Genomic DNA, 7,555 nt, shown 5'->3' on the forward strand with positions numbered 1-7,555 from the left:
ATCATGTGATTTAAATGTATGTTGGATCTGCTTTAAATGTATAGTGGGTGTTTTTTTTTGGGGGGGGGGTTCTTCACTTCCCCCAGTTTCCAACTCTCCGTGTCGTGCAAGTCCTCGCCATTTGATTTTACTATGATGTGGAAAAGCTCCTTAGACAAGCAGAGGTGACGCAAGCCACCAGTTTGCATACTGAGATGTGTGCAGCACACTTACCAATCATTGTAGGGGCAATGATTAAACATGTGCCTATTAACTGCTGTTATGTGCATCAGCCATAAAGTGTCTCATGGATCCCTCTACAGAGCATCCACATCATGGAACATCTTCACATCACTGCTAATTCCTGTATGGAGCAGTTGCTCCATAGGGAAAGCACTTCCAGCAGCTTCCATAATACATCCTATTGACCAGCCCTCTGCTGTCCTGGTGTCATCAACAAGAGCACAAACATTGGATCAGCTGTTCAGTGTGAAAAACAGCAAGAGACCCTCATAATCTCCAGGATTTGCCATCCTGGTAAGCACACTACCATCGTTCTAGAATACAGACCCATGAAGAACTTGTGTTTATAATGCAAGTAGAGATCCAGAACTCAGGGGTAACAGAAGCAGCAAAAAATCAAGACCGGGTTTAGGTGTGGGGCTGAAGTTTGGAGGCAGCAATTCTGAGATGAGTTGTTCTATGTTCTTAAGATCCCTTTTTCAAACAGACTCTTGTGAAAATGTCCCCTTGATAAAAGTTGCCACTATGAATTCTTCCCTGGTACAGTGGTACCTCGGGTTACATACGCTTCAGGTTACAGACTCCGCTAACCCAGAAATATTACCTCGGGTTAAGAACTTTGCTTCAGGATGAGAACAGAAATCGTGCTCCGACGGCGCGGCAGCAGCAAGAGGCCCCATTAGCTAAAGTGGTGTTCCAGGTTAAGAACAGTTTCAGGTTAAGAACGGACCTCCGGAACAAATTAAGTACTTAACCCGAGGTACCCCTGTAATACCAAGGATGGGATGTGTCTTATGCCTTAATGTGCAAAGTCATATTACAATGCTTTCCTCTTCTTTTCTTGTTTACACATTGAAGGGAATCACCATTCCTAAGTTTCCTTTACCGCAAGGAATTGCATCTTTTCTTAGAAGGGCGTATGAAAAATGTCTAAGAAATCCAGAGCCTCCAGCCCAGAGACTTGACATTATTCTTATTTAGGGAGCTGCACATCTTCCATTGTCCCATAATAAATATCGAACAGAAAACCTGTTAAGTAAAAGATGGCATTATCCACTGAAGAAGAGGAGCTTGGGGGGCAAATATCACCACATTGTTTATGGCATACCATCCATCTGGCTCAGATTTTATCTAGAATACATATCCAGTGCATCTCTCCAGAAGTGGTGTGCTCCAGAACATTTTATAGTATTGCTTCTCTTCCCTCCCACCCCCTCGCTCCCACAGGCTTGTTTACAATGTGTACACTTTTATGGCTCAGGAAAGAAAACAGCCTCTATAATCATGCATAGTAATCAACCCTCATTATTTACTCTTAATGATTTTACAGTATTTTTACACTAGTCCCCTAGAAATTTTAGTCATCCCAAAGAGAATAGCTTGCTTGTAACCATTTGCTAATTGCACGTATGAATGTCAATTAATTCACTTAGCTAATTATCCACTCTATGAACATCATGCACCAAAGAACTGTAAAAAGACAGGCATATGGTAATAGATTTGGAACAGAACATAGCATGTTGGTGGGTATTCATTTCATCAGATGAGGCATTGCGGGTGGCTGGGGGGGAATGGACACATGTGTATTAAGTTAGTATGTCAGCACACCCTGGATGAAAAGGCACTGTCAGCTTGGGGAATACCAGCTCCATAAGCCATAATTACAGCATTATGCTAATTGTGCCTGAACATTGATCAAAATATCACTGGAAGGATACTGCAACAACACTACAACTTTGGTTTGGAGATCGCATCGCAAGTCAAGCGTTTAAGAGGTTCTAATCATCTTGCTCCTTTCAACATAAGCAAGAATTACGTTTCATCTAGGAGTCCTCTTGAAAATCGCTAATAGGGAAAATGCACACAGCTTAATTGGCAGAATTCCTCACAAACCTAATCCCAAAGAACCCAAATGTTTCAAGAGGCCTCACATCACATGTTTTGGTCTGGGAGATGCAACTGTATTCAAGCATCAGCCTTTGGTTCTAGAACGCTTATCGGATAAGGAGAGCAAAGCCCAAACAACTGATTTTTATCAATTTTGCTCTCTGGAAATCAGCAGCCAAGAACTGCAGGTTTCACAACAAGGTCAGATCCACTCCATACATTTACGCCGCTTAAAGTGTTGTGGCTACTCTAAATGTATGATGTGGGTGTGACCTAGGCATTAACAACTAAAACTTGACAAATCTGTGTTTATCTGTGAGAGGACATTGGGTGTTTTCAGACTAGCAACTCCTATTCAGCAATTGCTCTTCCACCGTAAGCATGATGAAGAAGAAACGCATACTTCCCACACTTTGGGGATATAGCACTTTGTGTGTACAGTGTACATTCTGCTATGCTCCAGCCACACTAATGGGGATACCATAGTCATGTGAGCATGGAAGGGACCATTTAACCTGAGCGTGTCATTTACATAGGAATATATGCCAAGTCAGATCATTGCTACATATAGCTCACTACTGTCTACTTTGACTGGCAGTGGTTCTCCAGGATTCCCAGTCCTACATGGAGATGTCAGTGATCTTTGACATGCAAAGCACTTGCTCTACTCCTACCCTCCTTTCTCTTCAGCCCATTGAACTATTGTTATTTTTAAAATTTGCATGGAAACGTGTGTTTTTTATTTTACTTACATGCTTTTGCATAACTTCTTCAATACTTTGTAAGGCAAAGAAGGTGTTTCCGTCCAAGTTTTAAAAACTCAATTTATAAACAACATACTGATAAAATGGCACCACCATGAAAAGGTAACTCTGGAGGGGCAGGGAAGAAAATGCATGGCAACGGACTCATGTGCTCAATATGTCACTCCACATCCCCTGACCACATCTATTTAAAAAGATGGAAGCATTCTATGCCTTTGGATAATGAAAGGAGCCAAGATTTCCCCAGACATCATTTCAATATTGCTCCCCTACCCCACCCCGCCGCCACCTAATAATTAGTAGCCACACACTTAGTTAACTTTAGTGCATAAGCTTCTCTGTCTGGTATACTTCCCTTCCCCCTTATATGCAATCAATGTACCATATATGCATGTGAGATGCTATCAGAAATATTTGAGGGCTAATAACATCTGAAGACCTGCATGTACAGTTATTTCAGCTCTGATCTGCACATTCAACCATTCTGAGGTAGTACAGTAAAGGACAGAACTTCAGATTACAAGGGGCGAGGCAGGAAGATGCCATTTGATGATGGTGGTGGTGGTGATGAATTGTACCCCACCCACCTGACAAAATATAAAGGAACACAACAAATGCTCACTTGCCTTAAACAAAAACAATCCCAGAAGATGACCCAGAATAAATGAGAGAGTGTTTCTTCTGTGTACTCTGCTAGTTTTCCTATTTAGGGCAATATTCAAAAAATTTATCCACACAACCCCTGTAGCCGGAAATGGAGCAGACCATGCTATCATCTCAAAACTCTACAACCTCATCTGCTCCTCATTCTGCTACATGTGTAGCTCTGGTCCCACTAAATTCTTAATTTAACGTAACTTAAGATAATACCGCCTTATCATCTTCTTATTTATGATGGAGTTTACCCAGGATTTGAACTAGAGGACTTCTACCTCAAAGAGATCATGCACTTAACCTCTCGCCCGTAAGGTTGGCTCATGTAGACTCTTTAAAAGCTGGACATAAACTGTAATCTCCTTTCACAGCTAAAGAGGATGCTGAACCATCACAATTCCTTCCGAGATGCAAGAGCCCTCATTTACAGAAGCGCTCTCTCTCTCTCTCTCTCTCTCTCTCTCTCTCTCACACACACACACACACACACACACACACACACACTATGTTATGCAGCAAGCGTTCTACAACCTCGGAACTCTGTACTTCCAAAGTGCATAATAAAAGCAGTTTTGCAGACATCTCCAATGGAAAAGGCTCATTATGAAATAGGAAAGAGGCACTAGCTGGCGCATTAGCCTAATAAATCATAGCCTTGTAGATTCTTTTGCATTAGCTAGCCTAGCCTCTGGGACAACTTGAGTTTCTGGCAGAGATGGAAATCCTAACCAAAGTATTAAACCTTTGTGGTGATGCTAGCAAGCCAGCCTGCCTTAGTCCCTTCCCACCTACAACTTCCCCTTTTCAACAGAGCTTCCCTTTAGATCCTTGGAAGCTCACAGACAGGCAGATTCAGCTACAGCCAGCAAATTAACCATTTAAAGGAAGTATCCACTTTTAGTCTTTAGTCATCATGACTGCTGGTTCTGTACGATATATAAAAAAGCTGTCCATTGTCATATTGAAACTTCCAGTGTTTCACAGAGAAGCATCTTATTCTGCAAATGCAAATGCAGAATAAGGCAGCCTAAAAATCTCAGCTTCTATTTAAGCTTCCTTTAAAAAGCGTTCTTTAGCAGTTAAGCTAATCTGAAGTTAATGTGTGTTTAAAAATGACTCAAAAGTCAGAGCAGGGTTTTCTACAGGCAAGAGAGCAGCACTTCACCATCCTGTCTGATGATATTCACCCCTTCCAACTCTGTGTGTGTGTGTGTGTGTGTGTGTGTGTGTGTGTGTAATATATGCAAACATGAGCCAGTGTGGTGTAGTGGTTAAGAGTGGTAGTCTCGTAATCTGGGGAACCGGGTTCGCGTCTCCGCTCCTCCACATGCAGCTGCTGGGTGACCTTGGGCTAGTCACACTTCTCTGAAGTCTCTCAGCCCCACTCACATCACAGAATGTTTGTTGTGGGGGAGGAAGGAAAAGGAGAATGTTAGCCGCTTTGAGACTCCCTAGGGCAGTGATAAAGCGGGATATCAAATGCAAACTCTTCTTCTTCTTCTTCATGCACTTCTTCCTTTGCAGAAGTCACATTTGCTTGGTTCAGAACCTGGATTCCTTCAATGCCCTAATTCGTTAAAAGGGGTTAAAAGGTACCTTGCCTACCAACAGATTGAGCATGCCTTAGCAAATTTCTGAATTGTTAAATTCAAACCCCCATACCACACTTTTGTACATCAGGATATTCATAGCTCAACATCTCAACTCCAGGTATAAAAGTTAAAAGTACTAAAATCAGAATTTGGCTGAGAACCAGCTTCCAATTAAGATGGACATCACTGTTATCATCTGGCCCGAGTTGCGTTCTGTATGAGGTACAAACTCAGTAGCCTCTGGAAACAGCATCTACAGTAGGTACATATATAGCATATATGTACCAATTGCTAAGCAGCTGCTGTTGGAAGGTATGAGAAAAACAGCAGTGTGCACTGAGCACACTATGAATGCAAGTCAGGTAAATGTCACACTAAGATAGCCTGCAGAGTACCTAGTTTGCAATTTGAATTCACAAGCAGCCTGTTTGCAAATGCTGACCAAACAGTACTTGGACACACACCTAGAAATACACACATAAGTTCTTTTCCTTGTACCTGGACCTGTTCTGTGAATACCAGAAATCCCTCTGCAGAATTGACCAAACTGATTTATTTCACTAGAACTAATGTTTTATGTTTAAGTTGGTGGCCAACTTTAAAATCTGATTCATTATTCTAAAGCTCTCCCTGTGGTTTAACAGCAGGGGGATTTCCCTTTCCAAAACCAACAGTATATGCAAAATTATTAATGCGGCTGATCCAAAACACACCCAGCTTGCAAGTCATTCCATGTTTACAGTACCACCACAAAGATGGCAAAAGCAGTTTAAACTAACAATGCTTCTTAGCTTTAATCCACTGTTCTTGCTTTTCTGGTTTCTGAAACACATTTGGAATTCATGATGACCATAACAGATTGAAGAACTGGGACCAAGCTATCAAAATGAATCTCAACAGGGATAAATGTCAGGTTCTACACTTTGGCAGGAATAACCAGCTGCATAAATACAAGATGAGGAACACCTGGGCTGCCAGCAGTATATGTGAAAAGGACCTAGGTGTCTTAGTAGACCACAAGCTTAACATGAGTCAACAGTGTGATGCAGAAACAAAAAAAGCTAATGCTATTCTAAGTTGCATCAACAGAAGTATAGTGTCCAGATCAAAGGAAGTAATAGTACAACTTTATTCTGCCTTGATCAGACCCCACCTGGAGTACTATGTCCGGTTCTGGACACCACAATTTAAGAAGGATGTTGACAAGCTGGAACGTGTGCAGAGAAAGGCAACCAAGATGGTAAAGGATCTGGAATCCAAACCTTATAAGGAATGTTTGAGGGAGCTGGGTATGTTTAGCCTGGAAAAGAGACTGAGAGGAGATATGATAGCCATCTTCCAATATCTAAAGGGCTGCCACATGGAAGATGGAGCAAGCTTGCTTTCTGCTGGGGAAAGGACCTGAAAGGTCTGTTTGGGTGGGGAGTGGGGAAGCAGATTTATTGCACAAGGACTCCCAACCAGCTATTATTGCACGACCTGAATTTGCCAACACACAACTGAATTCCATCAGAAAATGCTGACAGTCCCATGATTGGAGAGGTTTTCACAGCAGTTTTAGACCTATGGACAAAGAGAAAAGCAGTTTTAGCAGGCACTTAGACATCACTGCTCCAAACACAGCACTGATCATCTAGCACTGGCAGGAGTTAGGAAAATCTGAAAGGGAAAACACAAAAGAAGTTTGTAAAGCTTTGTAATTAACAAGCTTGTGCATGTAACTCTGCCCTCTCCTGGAAGGAACTAAATACTGAACTGACTGCTAAGCACCAAAGCAGCACCACCATGTTTACTAAATGTCACTTGTTGGAGAACAAGCAAAGGCATCATCCAGCAAGCTCATTACAAAAAGCCAAAGGTTGTCAGGTCTGAACTAGGTTTGGGCCAATTACTAAAACGAGAAACAATCGAGACATGACAAAGGAAAAAGTAATTTTTCACTAGTAAGAAGCTTTATTTTGACCTATAATATGTCACTTAACTATTGCTAATCCAATATAGGAAGAGAACAAAACTATGCAGTTAATACAGTTTCTAGATACAGTACCAGGAATACAAAGGAATGACTTTCAGAAAATAACTTCAGACAAACCTTCCTTTTGAACCTAACTCCAAGAGCTCTGCATTTGACACTATACCCATGAGCCTTTACAGGATATTTTCATCCTAAATATTGATTAACCTAAAATAGCTATCTGAAATATCTGTGAAACAAAATGCAGGCTTTCTAAGTGAGCCTACTCCCGTGTAGCTTGACAGAGACTGCCAAAGTACTACACTCACCTACATATAAATATTTCTTACGAAAGCTTTGCAGAATTATTAAGTCTTAGAAACCTATTCGTTACAACTATATGATAAAGCAGGTGCCAACTGGACAATGACCTCCATGGGGAGGTCCACCAGACATAGATGCAAACGTATATTCAGGTGGCA

The sequence above is a fragment of the Podarcis muralis genome, chromosome 5, assembly GCF_964188315.1.
Source record: "Podarcis muralis chromosome 5, rPodMur119.hap1.1, whole genome shotgun sequence".
NCBI classification, from domain to species: Eukaryota; Metazoa; Chordata; class Lepidosauria; order Squamata; family Lacertidae; genus Podarcis; species Podarcis muralis.